Source organism: Neofelis nebulosa, chromosome 10 (genome assembly GCF_028018385.1).
Source record: "Neofelis nebulosa isolate mNeoNeb1 chromosome 10, mNeoNeb1.pri, whole genome shotgun sequence".
Classification (NCBI taxonomy): domain Eukaryota; kingdom Metazoa; phylum Chordata; class Mammalia; order Carnivora; family Felidae; genus Neofelis; species Neofelis nebulosa.
Window position 1 is genome coordinate 95296146 of NC_080791.1, and position 22416 is coordinate 95318561.

A 22416-nucleotide genomic window follows, 5' to 3' on the forward strand; every position below is an offset into this window, starting at 1 on the left:
CCTCCCATTTTCTTCACCTCAGCTTTCTGGCCATCTTGTGTCAGTAATGATGGTGACAATGATGATGATGATGTGACAGAACTAGCTAACATTCATTAAGTGTTTACTATTCATTAGTCACTGCACTAAGACTTTCTTCTGCATTATGTCATTTAATTCCCACAAAAGATCTATCAGGTAGCTACTATTAATCCTTTCTTACAAATGAACACAAGACTTAGCAAGATTAAAGAGATCATATAACTAATTAGTAACAAGAACCACGTTATTAACACAGATCTGCCTAACTCTAGAACCCAGTATCTTGGCCTCTACCCTACATTGCCTCCCTCAAGTCTCTACTTCAGTTGTACTTGGCCCCATCTAGAGATGTAGTCTCCCATTGGTGGTCCTGTTAATAGCTACCATGAAGAAAAAGAGGCATTAGAAGCACCTAGATGATCACTGTTTTGAAGTCCTTTGGGTTGTAAGGGCAAGGTTCCTCTCTAAAAATGACAGAAACAAAAAAATAATTCATTTAAAGTCATCCATCTGGGTCTAAGCACAGCAAAATTAAATGTTATGAAACTTTCAAGAGCAACCTCTATTTCCATTTCCAATACTGGCTAAGACATTAGAAGGAAAATTTGGATTTAATGATACTCTTAAAGCAAATGTACATTCTCTTCTGGTTCATAAACAAAAATGAGCTATATGCAATCTTTTAAAAGCTCTTGCCAGCTAGAAATGGCTAAATTAATGATCTCAAAAATCAATTTGGAAAAATTACATAATGAATTAAATGCTTCTTTTATTAAAAGATTTATCTGTTTATTCACATGGACAAAGCATGCACTTATCCCATGAGGCAAAATCTGGTAGACTGTTTAAATCCTGTTTCTAATACTTATTAATATTAGATACAGGTATTAGATACAGGTGTTTTAGCCAAGACAGGCCTCAACTTATCCATTTTAAAGGGAATTAATGCCACCCATCCATCATGTGTTTTGAAGACTAAATGATGTTATATTTAACAGTGCCTTGAACAGTAGCTGACATAAATTCTCAACAAAGTTTAGCTTGCAGTTAGGGCCTCCAAAAAAAGGTGTATTAATTGGCAAAGTGCAATGGCATGTTATCATTTATTAAAGGAGTTTCAAAGGAATTTCTGAAAGTATTGTGTTAACCTTGCCATTTCAGAGGCAGAAAGCCTTTCCATGGGCTCTTGTAGACCTCATAGATCTCTACATATAAAGCTGAGAAGTACGACAGTGAAGTCCTAGACAGTCACCCACACATCATTATGAGAAACTGAAAATGATTCTCTATGTGCTGACAGTAAGCGTGTGTGTGTGTCTGCCAATCCCAGCATGTGCTCTTAGAGCAAATGATGGAGTCAAAATGTCTCCTAAAGAACAGTGTGCTCAGAAAAATAGAAACACCTGATTGCATTATTTATAATAAACATATAATTATTTTTAAAATAAGTAAGGATTTATTATAAGGAATAAATTCACATGGTTATGGAGGCTGAGAAGTCCCAAGATCTGCAGTCAGTAAGCTGGGGACCCAGGAGACAAGTGTATATATACTTCTGCTCATGATTTTGCTTCTCTGAAGCCTGAGTGACACATGTTGTTAGCAACATGGAGGCCTAAACAAGGAGAAACCCTTAGGACAGTATTTTGTCTTCTTCTTCTTTTTTTTTTTTCCAGAAAACCAATTAGCAATTTGAAAGCCTGAAGTCATACAAAACCATAAAAAAACTGATTTATCTGCCAATATTTAATAGCTTTGAATATGTCCATACATGTCAAAAGCCATAATGAGACTGAAGTGTCATTAAGATTATATGATGATAATATTTCATCAGAGAAACAAGGAATGTTCAAATCCTACTCTTAGCCTACACACTGCCTTTTCAAAGCAAGAAAAAGTAATATTTAATGGATTTGGACCTTCACAACTCTAATGAGATGATGCATAAATGGATATATGTGTGCTGCATGGTAAGAGGCATTGTAAATGATAATGCAATCTCACTGTCCATAGTGTAAATTCAACAGACCATGCTCAAAATTTGAAATTAACAAGTGCCAACATAAGCAAATTAGAAATACAGAAGTAAATATCAAAAGGAATAGCTATAATAAAAGAAAGTAGTTGCCTCTAGGGAGAGAAAACATAGTGATGAGACAGAGGGGTACAGTATAGTGCTGTTTTTTTAATATGCTTTGTACACATATGTGCATAGCTCTTTAAAATAAGTGTATGTATAACTGATTAAAAATTTTAAATTAATGTAAAAATGTATACATAAAGATTCCCACCACAGAGTTGTTTATAAAAATAAGAAAATTAAAGTTTATATAGCCATATTCACAAAATGAATAACTAAACTACTATATGCTATAGAATGGAAGGTACTACAAATGAAATAATCTTTAGAAGGAGTTTTAGTGGATGCATCTTCATGATAAGTTAATATAGAGCATCAGGCTTCAAAAGTATACAATCAGCATGATCTCCAATAGGAGAAAAATCACCTCAAGTAGGAGAAAAATTAACTGAATAATGGAAATATCTGGAGGTATAAGTGGTGAGGTATAAATGAGTTTGTTCCTTGCTGCTTTTCAAGTATGTATTCATGTTTTCCATAATTGTTAAAATGAACATAAAAAGTGACAGGAGAACAGGGAAAACAGGCAAAAAGGAAAGGGAAGAAGGAGAAGGAGGGAGAGAAAGAAGTGGATAGGAGAACAGAGGGCAAGGATGTGGTGATGGAAGTCACAGTGACTCTAGGAGTAGGAGCCTGGCTGGTCACAGCTGGAACCCTGCTTTCTTCTCCTTGTCAAGTACACAGAATGGGGATGATAGATTCTTTGTGCCTTGGGAACAACTTTAAAGACTGTCTCAGACCATTCTGAAGAAACTGAGTATTATTTTCTTAAGAAGGGATTGCCATAATAACTGTATAATTATACATACTCCTCTGCATTCCCTTTTCTATGTTTTTAAAGTATGATTTATTAACAAAATGCATCCTTGTAAGTTAATGCTTTGTTGAGTTTGACAAGCATACATACCTAAGTAAATAAACGTCATGACAATCAGGATATAGAGCATTCTCATCACCCAGAAAGTTCTTTTGTGTTCCTTTCAGGTAACACAACACTCCCCTAGGAAATCACTGCAGTTAACATCTACCTCATAGTTTATTTCTGCCTGTTAAAGATCTTTCTATAAATGTAAATGCACAGTATGTATTCTTTATTTGCCTGATTTTTTCCGTTCAGCATATTTTTTGGATGTATCCATGTTGTTGCATGTATTAACAATAGTTTTTTTTTTTTTTATTGCTGATTAGTATTACATTGCTTGAATATATCACAATTTGTCTGTTTATGGCTCCATGGATATTTTCCAGTTCGACCTACTACAAAAAAAATCAGTTATGAAAAATTATGTACATGTCTTTCTGTGAACATAGGTCTTCATTTCTTTTCAGCAAATACTTAGAAATGAAATTGCTATGCCATAGGGTAGATGGATGTCGAACTTTTTAAGATACTGCCAAACTGTTTTCCAAAGAGGTTATACTAGTTCCTACTCCCACCAGAAATGTAAAAGAATTCCAAGTTGCTCTCCATCTTTATAAACATTGGTTGTCAGTCTTCTTAATTTTAGCCATTATACTAGGTGAAAAGATATATCTTATAATGTTGGATGTGTTTGCTGTTTCGTCATTTATGTATCTTCCTCTGTGAAATGTCCATTCAAGGTCTTTTCATCTACTTTTATTGGCTCGTCTTTTTATTGAGAATTTGTGAGGATTTCTTATGTTCTAAATACAACCATTTGTCAGAAATACACATTGCAAATATTTCCTTCAGATACTGGCTTGCCATTTTTTAATGATATTTTGGAAGAAGTGGGGTTTTTAAAAAATTTTTATTCTTATGAGATTCATCATATTTTTCTCTTTTAGTTAGTGCTTTTACAGTTGCAAATATACTATTCTATGCTTTCTTTAGGTATAGTAATCATTTCAAATTAATTTTTATATATGGTAAGAAGAAAGGATTGAGTTTAATGATTTGTTTTGCTTTTCTAGATGGCTATTCAGTGGTTTCGGCAAGTTCACTGAAAATATTTTACTTTCTCTGTTAAGTTACCTTTGTACTTTTATAAAAAATAAATTTGCTTTTTATTAGGGTCCTACAGGCACAGCTTTCTCCCTGAACAGAGGTGGTCAAGAATTTCCATGTTCACTACTTGCAAGAACAAACAGGAAAGAATAAAGTCAAAATCATTTTGAAATCCTATCTCTTTCCTGAAATGTTCCCTGATAACCATTAAGTACTTTATCTAAGAAAGGAAGCATTTCAAAGAAGAAGCTATAGAATGTAGTAGAGAAATCTAAATCTCTGTGCATGTCTCAGATCCTCTCTGGTGCAAAACTTAGTGTTTCCAAAAGTTAAGCAGAGGGAACAAACATTTACTGAGAGTTTGTGTTTTGCCAGGTACTTCAGCAAGCACTTTAAGAACATTATCTCAATCAATGCTCTTACTGATTTTATGAAGTATCTATTTGAGTTTCATTGCATGGATAGGAAAACTAAGAGTTTGGCACAGTCCATTGGCCAGTTGGTGGTAGAAACAGAATTTGACTCTGTGTTTTCCTAAATCCATAACCACAGCTCTGTCAGATATTTCGTCTGACCATTCACAGAGAAAATCTGAAGGACATACCATTAGGAGATAAAAAAAAATCGATGGAGAATATTTCCAGTTGTTCTTGACCTACCAGATCATCAACTGTCTTTCAAACCCCTTAAGTTATGAAGAGTTTTCTTCTCTTTTCCAAATTGATCACCTCAATTTTGGTTCCTGAGCTCAGCTTCAAGTAATACAATACCCTGAAAGTCACTGTATTGTGAGCATATCCTCAGGGATACATGCTGGTAAACTCAATTACAAGAGCAAATATGGCTTTTATATATTTTCAAAGGAATTTTAAAAATAAATATATTTACCCTAAAGCAAATTTAGTGGATGACAAACTGAGAATTTACTTATAATTATTTCCTTCCCCATTCATGTGCACATACACCTTTGGAACTAATTATTACAGGATTCCCTTGACAGTATTTTATTTTCCGATGTAGTAAATAATCATTGTCAGTTGTAAATAATAATAAAAAGACAACGTGTACCAGTTTTACACTGTATAATAGAGTTAATGTGGTTTGTACTAATGTAAAAGAAATAAAAAAGGCAGGCACTTTGCCCTGATGATCACAGGAATTTAGGGTGTTCAAGTAAAGCTCTCTTCTGTTATTCTGACGAAACCAATTATCATTCCTCTATCTTTCTTGCCACATTTTAGAGCACTGTTTGGGGAGTGTTGTATATAGCCCAACATGTATTTATTAAAATGCATTTGTGTTTTCAAGTAGACTGAAGCATACAGCAATAAACTTATTAGTATTAGTTACCTCCCTCCCTATGATATTTGCTGGAAATGGAAACAAACACTTTCCTTTTGAAATCATGGCACCGAAGAAATATAAGCCTGGGGCCATCGTGAGCCTTCTTTATGACCATGTGACCAGAGTTTATCAATGATTCAAGCAAATGAAGAGAAAGCAGAGCTGAGAAATGAGAGAGAATGCCGATAAAATTAGGTTTCCATATCTAGCAACAAAACTATCCCTGACAGATATTCAAGATAAGTCTACAGGGACAAAACACCAAGTGTGTTGCCAACATGGATTGATGTACAATCATCAGAAATGTCAAGCAAAGTGGGCAGGTTATCAGGTTTGAGGGGCCAGAAAAAGTAGCCTTGATTCTCAAGCTGGTTTCTACTAACCATGTGTTTTCTGAAGATGGTTTTGTTGGGATTGGATCTAACACCAAAGGGCAAACAGAACAGAAGAACAGGTTCTACCTGGTTAGTTGGCAGGGGTCAGGCACCAGGTGGAGGAGAGACAAACACATCCTGTCTCATATCTGTTTTACTTACTTGGCACTTAACCATCAACTGCCTGGTGACTCTGTTCATACCAAATCTTGTGTTATTATATAGCCTTTCATATAAACTAGCCTGGAATCTGCTCCTACACATTAAACTCCTCAAGAAAGTACTATGTGTGATGCTTTTTAAAATTCCTGGTGATGCCTAGCACACAACTTCATATGCAGCAGATTCTCATAAATACTTAATGAATAAATGGAGGAATTAAACATCAAATGAAACCACAAACACCATATAATTATTGCTTAAGTAAGGTCATAGTATAAATAAAACTTTATCAAATCTAACTTATCATCTGTTTACTTGGGTTCTATTTTTCCCGTCTTGGTACTTGTTTAAAATAGCCCTCTCTTACTTTGTAAGTCTCCAAAGTGATACCTATGGAGGAAGGTTGGGTTTCATCTGAATTTGTTCCAAACTCAAGCAAATTTCCCCAACTCCCTTGTTTCCCATTTTTATCTTTAAAGAGTTATGTGATTTTTCTTTCACTGTAAATTTTTTTATTGCCATCCCCCACCCCACCCCACCCCACCCCACAGGGTGTATTTCCACTGTTTTTCAAAAGGCAATCGGTGTGCAGACACAATGCCCAGGGCTTAACTTGGGGGCAAAATGCTTCCCCATTCTAACTCAAGACCCATCCTCACTGCCAAGAAAGAATGAAGACTACATCCTCCAAAATGAACAGTGCATCGGATTCCTGCTAAAATGCTGACTCCTTAGCCACATCCCACACCTACATTCACCAAGTCAGATCTCTGGCAGTGGGTGTCAGAAATTCCCTCTTTCTCTCTCTCTCTCTCTCCCTTTCTCCAATCATCCCCAGGTGAATTTTGTGCTTGTTAAGAATGAGAATCACTGTGAATTTCTTTGACTTGAGAAACAGAGGTAAGCAGAGCCCCACCCTAATTTCAAAGGACTCACTATGGTCCTAGGGATAAAGTTACTGGTTAATAAATCTGCTTCTCCTAGAACAGGAAAATTCCTAAACAAGAAAAATTATTTTGGTCAATTAAAGATATCACAAAGAAACATTCCATTCTAGAGCTGAAGTCTGGAGGTGAAGTCAGAAGCTGTTTAATGTCCCAACATCAGGCCTGGGAATCTCTTCTAAAATTATGCTCAACATAATAAAAGAATCTCAGTTTCAATTATAGGCTCATAACATAGGGGTTATTTTTGAACATCTATCTTCTCTTTGTCTAGGACAAAGCCACCAGCATGGGTTTTACACTTGATAATTCACTTAAATATTGGTGAGACTATCCGGTCAGAAACCTTCCAACTCTGTGTGATTGGAAACCCTTGGGAAATTTCCCTGTGGGGGGTTCTGAGAGCCCTGGAAGTACCAAGTAATGGGTTTTTTTCCCTTTTTTCCAAGAATAGATGTGTTAAATAACTGTAGTTATTTTTTTATGTAACATATGCTGTAGTCTCTGAACTCTTCCTAAAAGATAAGCTACATATCTACAATACTTAGAAAAATGTGTGATCTAACAATTTTTTCCCTTAAAGTTTCCCTCTTTTGAGAAGCCATGCTTGCCTGACTTGTCTGTTTCTATAAAGACTGGGGAGATTTTTGCCCTCTGGTATTAAGTCAGATAGGGAGTACTGTGATTAAAATGCATTGTGACCCATAATTTCTGCTCTGAGAGAGAAAATAAAGAGGGTCAGAAGACCCCCTGGCTCCCTAATAATCCCTCAGTGTAGTCCACAGAATATGGTACAAAGAGTAGGTGACCCTCCATCATCCCCCAAGGAGTCACATGAGTTCTGGGGCCTCGTCTCTGTATATTAGAGAAAACCTTCTCTTGGAAGAAGGTGGTACAATGTAGGTCATACCCGGATATGTTGGTGTGGGATAGTAGTTTGAGTCTCCATTTGCTAGGAGGAAAAAAAAAAAAAAAAAAAAGAGAGAGAACATATTTCCAGATAATGTCTACTTTTTTGTAATTTGGGAAAATAAATAAATAAATGATAGCCTTGGTCCAGAAAAGGGAGCCACCTCCTAAAATATGCTGGCTGGAGAAGATATGGATAAATGGGGCATAAGACATTTTGATGCAAGAAAATCCTTAGAGATCATTTACTTCATTGGTTCCCAACCCTGGCTGACCATACAGATCACCCTTAGACTTACTGAATTGGAATTTTCAGGGGCAGGAGTCAGGAATACATATTAATTTTTAAGTCCCCCAAATGCATCTGGGGACATCTGGAGGGATGAAGAAATGGAAGGATTAAATGATTTGTTGAAAGTCGCCCATCTTGTCAACAGCAAAAACAGTTCCAGAACCTGAGTCACAAATCCTCAGAATTAAAAATATCTTAGAAAGTCTAGCATAACTATCTAAGAGTTGCCTGTAGAGTACAGAGATTTGTCTGTGGCACCTCAGTCTCCAGCCCTGCCACTGAAGTCATCCTCAAAGGCTGGCTGAGGTGAAGCCTGGAAACAGGCATCTTTAACAAGCCTCGTGGCTGCTTCTGCAGGAGGTCAACTACAGGGCACAATTTAGGAAATTCTGCTTGTCAGTTGTCTGAGTCCCTTTTTATGAAGTTCCCTCTCTTGTTTAAATGCATTCCAATTAGGGGAAGCTTAGTACCATTGTGATACTTTCCCTTTATTGTAGGTCTGTTAGGAACAGCCTTTATCATTTTTCCTGGAAATCTGTCCCTGAAACTCTTACCCCCCAGGATTTAATTTTGCCTTCCTTGGCCATACTCAGGGTTTCCTCCCAACATTGTATGGTAGCCTTTTTAGCATTCATACCTTTTCCAAGACTCCTCTTTCTGGGCAGGACTGGGGATTGAAAATTCTAGTCGTCTCTCACTTTGCTTCTTCTCTCACAGTCAAAATCCTTCTTCCACGAAATATATTTAAAATCACTTACACACACACACACACACACACACACACACACACACACACACAATCAATAACTGAAGTCACTTCTTGCTGTTTTGTGGCTGAAAGCCATAAGACTCATACAAAGCCACTGGGTCTGGTCCTGGAACCAGAGGGGACTGGCTGCACAAGAACACAGCCAAACTTGTTTTTCAACAATTAACTTTTCTCAGGTACAGTCATTCTCTGGTACAAAGTGGAAGGCAGAGTGACCTTCTTCCTCCCCACAGCCTCCCCAGGCTTGAAGGTGAACAGCTCAAGTGGGCGCCCCTGGGAAAGCAAGTTGGAAAACGCTGACTCCCCAGGTGCCCTGTTGTTGCTGCTTTTTTTTCTTCACTGAGCTTAACCATCTGCCCAGCTCCCTGTCTCCACTCAGCAGCTGTCTTTGTTCCCTGCCTTTCCCATACTCGATTACTCCTCTCTGTTTTTGTTTGTTGTTTGTTTAGAACAAAGCTTTATTCCATGAAAGGGATGTAAGCAGACACTCTTCTCAGGAACTACAGACATGCAGGACTTCTTTGAAGTTGAAAAGCATTCAAGGGCACGTGCAAAATGCCCTAAAGCATGGAGGGGAAACTAGAAACTGCTTAATTTTTCTTCAAGTGTTTGAAGTTATTTGAGGGCACAGGTTCATAATAAAGAAAGGAACAAGGGAGGAAAGGGAAAGAGGAAGTTCTGAAGACTCAGTATGAAAAAGACGCAAAGACACCAGACTTGGTGGTACAGATGTGCAGACCCCTCCTCAAAAGTACTTCTCTTTCCATCTGACACCTTCCCCCTCGCCTGTCTTCTATTAGAAGACATTAAGTGTGGTGATGTGGAATCACAGAACAGGCTCTGAGGTTAGGTAAGGGGGGACTTGTTGCATTCCTGCTCTGTCCATTACTAGCAACTACTTAACTAAGTCTACTCCTAAGTTGCATCAGCTGAAATTGCAGATAATAATGTCTATTTATATTAGCGTGGGCCAGGTTCAGCTAGTAATCTCAAAGGTCCAGGGGCTGCACACTTCAAAGCGTATTTGCCACACAAGCTGTGTGTCTCACACCAGTTAGCAGGGGGCTCTCCCACTCATAATCACTCCCCAACCTGCAGCCAGGAAGCCAGGGGCTAAGTCATTGCCACAGGGGAGGAAAAGCAAAGCAGGGAAAGACTGAAGGACTGCCTGGGTCTCACACAGCCTCAGCCTGAAAGGGAACTGTGTCCCTGGCACTCAGGTATCATACTCACATGAACTGGCTTGGGACCTCGCACCCTCTCCAATAATCAGGCTGAAAAGCAGGCTCCTTTGTGCCTAGAAAAAAGTAGATAAACAGATACTGACAAACTTCAATGACATTTACTATAGGGAGGCATAGGGCTATTGTAAGGATTAACTGATAAAATACCAATAACATGGTCAGCATCCAAAAATAGCAGCTATTATTACTCAAGATCCTTGTCATCAACTTTGTCCCCTTGTCTTTAGAGTTATTCACATCTCATTGTTACCCTAACACACATGAAACATCCCACCGAGAGGTAGAACACATCCCCAAGAATACCACATCCCAAGATCCATCTTTTTGATCTAGAGGACAGAAAAAAAGGAACATAAAAGAAATACAGCATTCTTCTACAGTTTAGAGCCTTGTGGCCCTTAGCAAGCCACTGAGCGTGTCAGAGCCAGCATAAAGAGGGGAGCTACCTAATGGTATGAAATGTAGTGAACTGAAAAATTCATGATTTGAATTCCAGTTCCAACCTTGTAATTTATGGGAAGTAGAACTTGGGACAAATCGTTTTATCTTTCTGGAATTTGGTTTCTTCATCTGTAAAAAGAGTAGATCAGGCCTGATTATCTAAAGTTCCATAAACTAAGAATATCAATGATTACAGCTAATGCTTTTGCAAGAATCGTACTATATCCACTGAAAATTGCAGTTTTGGGGCCACCTGAGTGGCTCAGTCGGTTAAGCATCTGCCTTCAGCTCGGTCATGATCTCCTGGTTTGTGGGTTCAAGCCCAGCATCAGGCTCTGTGCAGCACAAAGCCCGGAGCCTGCTTCGGATTCTGCGTCTCCCTCTCTCTCTGCCCTTCCCCCACTCATGCTCTGTTTGTCTCTCTCAAAATTAAATAAATATTAAAAAAAAATTTTAAGAAAAAGAAAATTAGAGTTTTGAATTACTTATTCAATTCTATCGCCCCAGGCCATACCTTCTACCTAGTTAAGACCTCTCAGAAACTCATGTCACACCGGATGGGTAGCAGGAAGCAGGAATGACTTCTACTTGCTCTGGCAAACGGGTATATTAGGGTTACAGAGGAAATATTATGAGTACTCTTAGCTCTCCCCAACTCAGACCTTAATTTTAGCTCACTCTCAATCAAAAAGTATCTCTTTCCCCTAATCGATGGTAGATAAACTCTCACAGATTATCAGAGGACAGCAGAGAATGAACAGAGGGAAAGATGTTTGAATCAGAGGACAGAGATAAGCAAGCAGAAGCTCCAGACAAAGGGAAGTAAAACTACCCCTCCGTGTGTGGTAGGCAGAAAAATGGGTCCTCAAAGATCATCCTAGGGGCGCCTGGGTGGCGCAGTCGGTTAAGTGTCCGACTTCAGCCAGGTCACGATCTCGCGGTCCGTGAGTTCGAGCCCCGCGTCAGGCTCTGGGCTGATGGCTCGGAGCCTGGAGCCTGTTTCCGATTCTGTGTCTCCCTCTCTCTCTGCCCCTCCCCCGTTCATGCTCTGTCTCTCTCTGTCCCAAAAATAAATAAAAAACGTTGAAAAAAAAAATTAAAAAAAAAAAAAAAAAAGATCATCCTAGTCCCCAGAACTTGAGAAAACGTTACCTTACAAGGCAAGAGAGAAATAATGTTGCAGATGAAATTAAGGTTTCTAATCCACTCATTTTAAAATAGATTACTTAGGGAGGCGCCTGGGTGGCTCAGTCGGTTAAGCTACCAACTTCAGCTCAGGTCATGATCTCCAGGTTTATGAGTTTGAACCCACGTGGGGCTCTGTGCTGACAGCTCAGAGCCTTGAGGCTGCTTCAGATTCTGTGTCTCCCTCTCTGCCCCTTCCCCACTTGTGTACTCTCTCTCTCAAAAAAAAAAATTAAAATAGCTTACCCTGGATTACATAAACTCAATGTAATCACAAGTGAAAGAGGGAAACAGAAGAGTCAATGTCAGAGTAATACAGCATGAGGAAGACCTGGCCAGCCATTGTTGGCTTTAGGTGGAGGGATCATGAACCAAGGAATGCCGGAGCCCCTAGAAACTGGAAATGGCAAAAAGCAGATTCTTCCCTAAAGCCTCCAAAAAGAAAACAACCCTGTTGACAGCTTGATTTTAGACCAGCAAGGCCCATTTCAGACTTTCAGCATCTAGAACTGTTAATAAACTTGTGCTGTTTAAGTCACTCAGTTTGTGGTAATTTGTTACAGCAATAGGAAACCAATACACTTCATGATAATTAATTAGCAACAGGCACTTAACGGGGTGGGAACAAATTTTCATAGAAATCAGTTAATAAGAATTACAATGACAGGTAACTTGGAGTAAATATATGTGCAACAAGTAAAATTTTTTGTGAACTATAAAAAGTACCCTAAAATATATACCAGTAATTTTGATGCAGACCATATAAAGACTAGAATATGGGCACTTTTTCTGGAAGTGAAAGGCAACTTATAAAATCAGAACTGCACTGAATATCATTTACACGTTTTATACACATTCTCAGGCAGTAAAACTTCATGGTTAGGAGCATAGGTGCTGAGACTAGGATATTTAACTCTGTTAGCTGTTCATTCTGTTGACCTTGGGCATAAACACTCAAAGCTTATATTTCCTCATATGTTCAAAAAAAAAGGTAATAACATCTACCTTATGGAGTGATGAAAATTCAATGGATTAATTCAACATAAAACACAACACAGTACCTATATACAATGAGTTCAAAAATGTCATCTATATGTATTATATTTTCATTCTTACATTGATAGAATTCTCATTCCAAATGTTGTCACTTGAAGCAAATTGTTTTGTGGCCTTCAATAAGGCCCAATTAAAAAATTGCTTCCAGGTTGTTATAGTGTTAAGATTGGGTGGACCCAATGGAAGAAGTACATTCAGGTACCACACAGTAGGAAAAGCCAAGTAAGCATCTCTGCTGGCAGAATTTTGTCTTAATGAGGGATATTTCTGCCTGGGTGAACTACACATTATAGCAGCATCTGCAGCTAATCTCTGCACCTAGCGGGTGTCTGTGGACACCAATGACTCCCATCCCATTCCTACCATAATACACAGGAGTAAAGAGTTGAAATCAACTGAAAGTGAAGGTAGCAGAAACACCTGTGGTTCTTGGCATTCCCTAAACTTAAAGAATGGTTGAATTGCTTCCTTATGAGGCAGCACAGATGCTAGTAACTTGCACCTGTTCTTACATGGGAAAAAACAGACAAGGGAGAAAAAAAAAAAAACAATAGAAAAACAAGAACTTCAAGGGAAAGAGAGACTTGTTCTTTTTTTTTTTTTTTTTTTTAATTTTTTTTTTCAACATTTTTTATTTATTTTTGGGACAGAGAGAGACAGAGCATGAACGGGGGAGGGGCAGAGAGAGAGGGAGACACAGAATCGGAAACAGGCTCCAGGCTCCGAGCCATCGGCCCAGAGCCTGACGCGGGGCTCGAACTCACGGACCGCGAGATCGTGACCTGGCTGAAGTCGGACGCTTAACCGACTGCGCCACCCAGGCGCCCCGAGAGACTTGTTCTCAGAAATCACTTAGACTAAAACTATACAGTAATAGAATAAATATCCATTTGGGGACCGATACTCCTCACCAAACTAAGTTTTTCATAGAAAATGTCTACTGTTGTACTCAACATAGTAGATACTCAACAAATGCTTATTCAACTGAGTTATTAAAAGTGAAATACTATAAAATACAAAATTATGAAATGTATGGCAGGATAAGTTATTAATCTGTGATGCATTTTCCCTATTGCAGAAGAATCAGAAAGAAATAGACAACATATAACACCCAACCCTAGGGAGAAGATATTAGGCTTTGTATTCTGAAACTTAGAGATCTCCACAAGAGAATTAAGCTGATTTGGTTTTAAAAGCCAAGGTTTACAGAGGCAAAGAGCTAAAGTCTATGTATAGGCTACAGGATACAGCCCTGAGATATGTAAATGGAAGACACAGCTAGAAGGGAATGTCCTAAGATGAAGCAAGACTTTGGAGGAGGTTTACAAGGATGCCAGAGAGGACCTTTGATCACATGGCTTGCAGATGTTGGAAACCTCAACACTGAGACCCCTAGTGTGAGACCTAGGGCTTCCAGGCCTTAGAAAAAAAGCCCCTGGGGGCGCCTGGGTGGCGCAGTCGGTTAAGCGTCCAACTTCAGCCGGTCACCATCTCGCGGTCCGTGAGTTCGAGCCCCGCGTCAGGCTCTGGGCTGATGGCTCGGAGCCTGGAGCCTGTTTCCGAATCTGTGTCTCCCTCTCTCTCTGCCCCTCCCCTGTTCATGCTCTGTCTCTCTCTGTCCCAAAAATAAATATAAAACGTTGAAAAAAAAAAAAAAAGAAAAAGAAAAAAAAGAAAAAAAGCCCCTGGTACAGTGGGCTAAAGAAGTGGGATCAAGACAGTCTCATCAGGGAACATCTCAGCTGGGACTGTGATGGATTAAAGACTCGTGGCCCTTCATTTTGGGGGTACCATGTAAATCCTGCATTTTCTTGTAAAACTCTAGGAAGGGAGGACAGAAAAAAGGATGTAAAGACTCATTTAATTTGATTTGGGAAAATAAAAATGTGTCATGCTTCTGCCCACATAGTAGTAAGACAAAATTCATACACCTATGTATAACAAAAGATAAGACTACACTGAAGCATTAAAGCTGTTATCTCTGTTTGGTGTTATTATAATATTCAATTGTTTCAATTATACATATAATATATATTCTTTTAAATAATATATATTCTTGTAAGTATTCTTTTAAAAATAAAAGTTAATAAGTCCACATTCCGACCCTTGACTATGCGGATAATGATAAAAGGATTTTTATTTTTGGTAACAATGGACCTTGCCCCTCTTCAGAACAAAGTTCAACTTTTTACCTTTTTCTGGCCCTTGAGAAACCAGAGAAGCTGTGATATTTAGGAAACTTTCTGGCTGCTAAAGACTTTTCAGCCTAGAACAACTCCCAACAATGGTCTATTCTAGCATCCATAATGATTCTGTTAGATGTTCAAAGACTACAAGATTCTCCAAGAATGAAACAAATAATTCCTCCCTTCACTGGCAACATCAAGTCACTGAAATTACTAAAATTAGAAATGTGTCTGTGAGGGGCATGCACCTGGGTGGCTCAGTCAGTTCAGCAACTGACTCTTGGTTTCAGTTCAGGTCATGATCTCACAGTTTGCAGGTTCAAGCCCGACATCAGGCTCTGAGCTCAAAGCGCAAAGTCTTTTTGGGATTCTCACTCTCCCCCTCTCTCTACCACTCCTGTGTATGTGCTCCTTCTCTCACTCAAAATAAATACACTCTAAAAAAAGAAAGAAATGTCTCTGTGAGAGTCTATATAAAAGGGGTGTATGTGTATGTGTTTTAATATGTATTATTTCCAGTGCTGTTTATTTCTATTATGAAGATTCAGATTTCCATCTGGTAATATTTCTCTTCTGCCCAAAAGACTTTCTGGGAGAAGAATATTCCCTTACACTGCATTGTACAATTCTCAAAGTCAGGATATGACCGCTGATATATATTACTACCATCTAAACCTCAGACCCCATTCAAGCCAGCTGTCCTAATAAATTCCTTTCTAGTAAAAGGATGTGGTTGCAGAATTATTTTGTTGTCATGGCTTTTTCATCTCCTTCACTCTGGAACAAATGCCTCGGCCTTTTCTTGTCAATGACACTTTTGAAGGTAACAGACCAGTTTTTTTTTTCTTTTTTTTTTTTTTAATTGTGGTAAAAATGTATAACATCAAATTCACTGTATGGGAAAGCATTTTTCATGAGTTGACCAATTTCCAAAACTGAAATCTCCTTGATTTGAGGTATCATCTTATTTCTATATCCCTCATGCCTAACAAGAAACCTGGAATATTATAGGGTATTAATAATTGTTTAGGGGTGCCTGGGTGGCTCAGTTGGTTAAGCGTCCAGCTCTTGGTTTCAGCTCAGGTCATGATCTCACAGTTTGTGAGTTTCAGCCCTGTGTCAGGCTCTGCACTAACAGCACGGAGCTTACTTGGAATTCTCTCTCTCCCTCTCTCTGCCCTTCCCCATCTCACTCACTCTCTCTCTTGAAGTAAATAAACTTTAAAAAAAAAACACTTGAATGAATGAATGATATAAACCACTGGAGGTTAGTGCGCACAGGTTAAGAAAACTCTTCTGTTTTCTACATTAGTTCCTTTATTCATCCCTTAAAACACACTCTTTGACCACCTGCTCTATGCTGACTCTGTCACTAAAATGGTTCTTAATCTGAGGGGGAAGCTATAAGCAAATCATAACAATGTAATGGCTGTAGGAGATATGTAGGGGAGAGCGTAGGACCAAATAAATTGCTACCCAGCCCAGAAAAGGAAGTGATCCACTTCTGCCTGATGGAATCAGGAACAGGGTCCCAAAGGAGGTGGCAGTTGACATGACTCTTGAGGGATTAGTAAGTTTTTGAAACCAACAGGGAGGAGCCTTTAAAAAGGTAGGTTTTGTTTTGTTTTTTTCCTGTATTATCTAGCACAGCCCTAAGTTTTCAATTTTAACTCAATATTATTGCCTGAGAAATGATATGAAAATGACTAACCAGTAACTGGGTTGAAATGAAGTGAATCCCAACTCTAGTCTATTCCACCCTGATTCGGTTAATTCGAGGACCTCTGCAGATCTCCTTCTGTATAAGGACATATTTCATGCACATCCTTGCAAAGCATAAAAGCTGCCTCTCACATATTTGCTTGGTCTTAACATTTTGGGTTTCCCTTAATTCCATTGTTATCTCCCAAAGTGAGATTTCTTTGTAATGATCAGACAGTCTGTAACAATGCTTGAATAGACTTGTTGCCTTAAGAGTAGATTTGATTTTATTGATTTTCTTATAATGTTTGTAATTGTTCCAGTTTGTTGGAGCTTTTTTCTTTCCTTTCTTTTGTGTTTCCTAATTGCTTTATCTTTAACAGAAAAGATCTGTTTGTGGCTTGTTGATCTTTTCCTTCATTAAGAATGTATGTTGCAAGACAAACTTGGTAAAGGGCAAAACTATTATCAAAAATTTGATTACACTCTCTAATATAGGTTTCTCTTTCATAAAAACAGTACAAAATGTCTTTGTCCTTCACTTCATGAATAATTATACTCTTTGGAGGGGAAGAAATCTGTTATGTTCAGCACTTTGATTCCAATGCTGTGTTACGTTGTTTGGCACAAAACTTGGTTATTTGATTCTCTTTGTCCTTCTTAATGCCTCTGCATTATCATCTGTGTTTTAACAAATGAAATGAGTAACCATCCAAGGTCAATACAAAAACCCTGAGGAGAAGCATCTCTTCCTATGCACACATTCATTCAACAAACATTTATTGAATACAAACAAAATGCTAAGTAGGTTGTCAATTATAGGGAAGAAAGACAACAAAATATGTTTCCTAATCCTAAACCTGGGTGAAATTGCAGAAGGGAATGAGACCCATCAATGCCTCCAGTTGTGATGGTACATGGCATTTATATTTCAAGCCAGGGACTCTAGAATCACGTAAGTCTGAGTTCAAGTCTTAGTTTTGCTAAAAAGTGAGTGATCTCAGGCAAATTACCTGACCTATTTGAGTTTTAATTCCCAGTTTTAATTCTCAGCAGTACCTCCCTCAAGATTTTTGTAAACATTACATGAAATAATGCAGGTAAAATGCTAATCAGAGTGTCAGGTATAGATTAAGCACTGGATGAGTGCTTACTAGATGTACTCTAATCCTGCCTCATTTACATTAGCCCACTAGGCTAAAAACATAGAAGGTTCCCAATAAATGTTCACTGACTAAAGCCAGTCCAAATATTCTACCCCCAATGCAATCAGATGATGCAACATCAGACATTAAATTGAGGATTTCCAACCTAAGTTGGGAAAGTTAAACGGGTATTGGGGTAAGTGGGTGGGAACACAAGCACACGACTGGTGTACTGCAGTCCAAATCTCTCACATTAACACCAGTCTCATGCTCTTTCTATTCATATAAAGTTAATTTGATGGTCGACAAGCAGTCTGCAAACTGCTTATATTCCAAAATTCTAATTTCTGGTTAAAGAAAATATAACATGAATGCTGAATCAGAATATACTTCTTGGCGCATCAGATTCCATCTTCCATTATCTAGGCCCAACTTCAGTCCTTCTCCTTATGGTAAAATGAGCACGCTTTTAGAAATAAATACAAGGGGCATCTGGGTGGCTCAGTCAGTTGAACATCTGACTTCAGCTCAGGTCATGATCTCACAGTCCATGAGTTCGAGCCCCGTGTCAGGCTCTGTGATGACAGCTCAGAGCCTGGAGCCTGCTTCAGAGCCCTCTCTCTCTGCCCCTCCCCTGCTCATGCTCTCTCTCTGTCTCAAAAATAAATAAAAACATTAAAGAAAAATTTTTAAAGAAATAAATACAAAAATATACAAGGTGCTATTCTACCAGGTGTCACCTCCATGACAAAAGGAACTATAAAAACAATTACTCCTAGAGAAAGGAAAATCATATGAATCTATAATGAAAAGTTCACAGAAATTATAACATCTTAAAAATAATTTGAAATCATTTGAAAAAAATAAGCCAGGAGCATCTGGGTGGCTCAGTTGGTTAAGCGTCTGACTCTTGACTTTGCCTCAGGTCATAATCCCAGGGTTTGTGGGATCAAGGCCCACATTGGGCTCTGTGATGACAGTGAGGGGTCTCCTTGGGTTTCTCTTTCTCCTGATCTCCCTCTGTCTCTATCTCTCTCTCTTTCTCTCTGCCCTTCCCCTGTTCATTTGCACACTCGCTTTGCCTCTCAAAAAAAATAAACATTAAAAAAAAGAAAAAAGAAAAATAAATAAGCCAACAGTCTTGAGCAAGAAGAATAACCAGTTCCAACAAGCAATCAATAGCTAATTATTGAGCACCTTCTATGCACTCAGCATTTTCCAAAAGCTTATCTAAGAATAACCTTGAAAATTTTCTGTCCATGTGGGTAATGACCTGAACAGGTATCAGGTAAAAGAAATAGAATAAACTGAACTCTGCTGAACCAATAAAATCAAATTATCAAAAAACATAGCTAATGTTACATAGCAATAAGGCTTCAATATAGGACAGAGAAAAGTGTTATGGACAAAATCTCTACGGAAGTTTAGAATAAATTTGTTTAAGGCAATGTGCTTAAGGCAGATCCTGTCAAAAACAGCACATAAAAAATTTAGGCACTGACTGTGGTTTATGGAATTCTCCTTTTTTGGAGGTTGGTATTTACCATCATCCTGATAAATGCTTCTTTACAGTCTATTCATTCCTTGTTGGCCCATATCCCCCACCTCTAGTATTTATTGCATAAAGGAATGTTTCTCAGACTATTCAGAGATAAATCTCTTCATTGATGGAGGGTTTTCACACTGCCTATTATGTGCCTATCTAGACTCAGCCAACAATTTATTACCAGTTGAAAAAGGAGGCAATGAGGTAAAAGACTGAATTGTTTTTATGTCCATGTCTATATTTCTTAAAGAGTAAGAACCCTTATAAAAGAAATTCATCCTGAAGCCACATGAACCACCATTCATTTGGAGTAAAGTGAACTTGTTATAAAATATTGAAAACAGAATCAAATTCTATGAGGCTGTCACTATGTTTTACTACCAGGAGCTATTAAAATCTCTACCCAGTTACTTTCTCCTCTTACCAAATAAAATAATGCTATGAGCCTCCAAATATGAGTTCCTTGGAACACCACACATATTGGCTAGAGTCAACACATAGCATTAGAACGTATGCCCTCATACCACTCTTGCTTAGGGAAAGTCCCCTCTACTGAATGTGGTATTTAAAGTTTCATTAGCCTTGAAGTATATAGCATGGTATAGTAGAAAGAGTATTAAAGAATCACACAATTTCTTTTTTAGCCCCACGTCTGTCACTAACATACTTTGTTAACTTGAACAAGTCATTGAACTTCTCTTCTCATTTTCTTAATATAAATAATGAGAGTTTAGATGAAATAGCCTCCAAGATCCTTTTATTTAGGTTCTACATTATTTGATTCGGTATTTACCAACCAATGCAAATGTCCAGGCACCAGCCTGCCTCTCCACACCATATCCACTATCGAGTAATGTATTCTAGGTGCTGCCAGTACATGTGCTTTAGTGAGCACTTTCCAAAGCAAGATATATTAATTGAGCAACATCTATGTGAGAACATAAAGTTTTAACTGTGACCACATATGACTTTACAAGTAGCCACTTAAATTCAGTCAAATTAGCAGTTACTATAGGGTTATTCTCCAATTGCTGGGCAAAATAACCAGATCTTAAGCAAAATAAACAGGTTTCTCTTTTCTTCCCATCCACAATGGAAGTGTTAATATATAACTACTACCCTGAATCTCAAAGTGCAGATTCTAATGTGGTCAGCACTTCCAACTCACAGGTAAGAATATTTAAGTATCAATTAGATTTTTGCGCCCCCAAAAAATCAACAGAGACAATTTTATCAATAGATGAATATGTTTACCCTCATCTCAGAAAGAAAAGGCAAGGAAGGGCAAGGAAAGCAGAGCAAGAAAAGAGAATACATCATGTTCCAAGTTACTGTTACTATTACTGATCTGACCTACATAAGCCCTTGCCCTTTAAGTCTTCAGAGAGATCCATTTGCAAGCACTAGATGGTTTTATTTGACACTAGAACACCAGACAATTATAGTCCATTTTGATTGTATACTCCTGCAAGAAGACATATGAGGCCCAAACACAAGCCTCCTGGAAGAGGCAGAGTGCCCTGATAAGTACTCTGTTCGGGGAAGAGGTAACTTGTGTGCATTTATGACCATGGGGATGCCTATTAACATTTTTATGCCCCCTTTCATAAGTCTAAGAATAAGGATATCATAGCAGCGATATTTCCTGGTACAGTGAGTTCTGTAAGAAGGCATACAAAAGATTTTGGATCCTCTAGCCCCATGACTAAAAATAATTTTATCAATTTAAAAATATTATCTATTTTATTGAAAGGTAATGGACGACCTACAAATTGGCTGATGGTAAGTACACAGATTGATAAGTATTGACAAATGTACACTGTAGTGCACCACCACCACAATCAGGTTTATAATGGAACACTTCCATTACCCCCAAAAGTTCCATTATGTCCCTTTGCAGACAATACCCACCCTCCAGCCCCAGAAAACCTATGATCACCGCCAATATGGTTTTGCCCTTTCTTGAATTTCCTAGAAGTAGAATCATCATACAGTATTTAATTTTGTATCAATCTTCTTTCATGTAGCATGTTTTTGAGATTAATTCATATTATGAGTATTAATATTCTTATGTCTTTTATCACTACATAATTTCATAGTGTGGCTGTGCCAAAATTTATTTAGCAATTTGCCAATAGATGGACATTTGGTCTATTTCCAGTTTGGGGCTCTTATGAATAATGCTGCTGTGAACAATATTGTGAAATTCTGTATGTGGACATATATTTTCATTTTGCATGGGTAGACATCAAAAAAGAAAAAAAAAAGTGGATGGGCCATTTGGTTAGTGTACATTTAACTTTGTAAAACCTGTCAAACTGCTTTCCAAAGTGGCCATGGTGTCCTTCATTCTCACCAGCAGGATGTGAAAGTTCCAGTCCTTCCATATCCTGGAAAATACTGAGAATTTTCAGACTTCTTAATTTCATTTTTTCCAGTGGGTATCTGATGGTACTTCACTGCAGTATTAATCTGCATTTCCCTAGTAACCAATTACGTGGAGCATCTCTGCATGTGCTGCCTGCTATCTGCATTCCTTTCGTACGTGTGTGAAGTGTCTATTCAAATCTTCTGCTCATTTTTAAAATGCGGTTATATGACTTACTCTTGAGTAACACAATTTCTCTATATATTCTAGATACAATTTTTGGGGCAGATGTTTTCTGCAAATGTTTTCTCCAATTTTGTGGCTATCTTTTTCATTTTCTTAACAGGAGTTTTCAATAGGCAAGTTTTAATTTTGATGAATCCATATTCTTTTTTTTCTTTTAGGATTGGTGCTTTTTGCGTCCAAACTTTTTGTGTAAGAAACCTTTGCCTAACTCAGGGTAACAAAGATTTTATCCTGTTTTCTTCTAGACTGATTATGGTTTCAACCCTTATGTTTAATCTATGGCCCATTTTTAATTAACTTTTCTGTAAGGTGTGATAAAAAGGATTGAGGCTCTCTTCTTTCCATGTGGATATACAGTTACTCCAGTTCTGTTT

The 22416-nt window shown here is 38.0% G+C and overlaps 1 long non-coding RNA gene across 5 annotated transcripts in view; it reads right to left on the reverse strand.

Annotated features, from left to right (window-relative positions):
- LOC131487729 (uncharacterized) overlaps nucleotides 1–22416 on the reverse strand; it is a 731038-nt gene that overhangs the window by 483657 nt on the left and 224965 nt on the right. For all 5 annotated transcript variants that reach the window (XR_009249923.1, XR_009249924.1, XR_009249922.1 and 2 more), the window contains one exon: nucleotides 10158–10221. This is a non-coding gene — a long non-coding RNA (uncharacterized LOC131487729). The remainder of the gene's footprint in view (nucleotides 1–10157; nucleotides 10222–22416) is intronic.